The sequence below is a fragment of the Phocoena phocoena genome, chromosome 17, assembly GCF_963924675.1.
Source record: "Phocoena phocoena chromosome 17, mPhoPho1.1, whole genome shotgun sequence".
NCBI lineage: Eukaryota > Metazoa > Chordata > Mammalia > Artiodactyla > Phocoenidae > Phocoena > Phocoena phocoena.
The window spans coordinates 1650874-1651528 of NC_089235.1; the positions used below are offsets into that span (position 1 = coordinate 1650874).

Below are 655 nucleotides of genomic sequence, written 5' to 3' on the forward strand. Positions count from 1 at the left end.
GATAGACCCGGGGCGGCCAAATACAGTTACTGTCACAGAAATACCTCTGCTCTACACAGGCCTCACGTATCACAACGAGTTGCACCTTAAGACCCTTTCCCGCCAGCAAAATGAGGACGTGTCCCGGTAACACTGAACCTCACAATGGAAAGGGTCAGGGTCCCACCTCTTTCTTCCCCAAAATGTTCCTAGAACCACCTTCCCTGCTCTGCCCCCTAAGGGCTCTTAGGCAAAGCAGCTCCGCCCAGGGACGAGAAGACCTGTGCCATCCGACCCAACTCAAATCCGCAAAATTAAAGGTGAACACACGAGGGTGACTCTTCTTCAAGCTTTGTGCAGTGGCAGGATCGTAGCCAGTGAGGTTTATCCGAGGTGCGATTATTGCTAATTGAAAAGACAGGAATTAAGGAAGAAAGAAAAAGAGACAGAGAGAGAGAGAGAGAAGGAAGCAAAGGGGGAGGAGAAGGAGGTGAGGGGGGAGGGAGGGAGAATTCCAAGGTGATTTTCTCCTTCTACAGATTCAGAGAAACGTAGGACACCTTTGGTAAAATCTCTACCAATCTTTTCTAGCACGGTAGGAACTTTGTACAGAAGTTTCATGCTGATTCTTAAAAGTACTTCTTCTTGTTCTCTTTGGTCTACTTTTATATCCTGT

General features: G+C 47.8%; 1 pseudogene; it reads left to right on the forward strand.

The window, feature by feature from the left end:
* Positions 1-327: 327 nt before the first annotated feature.
* On the forward strand, positions 328-397 carry LOC136137367 (U4 spliceosomal RNA; annotated as a pseudogene).
* The last annotated feature ends 258 nt before the right edge of the window (positions 398-655 follow it).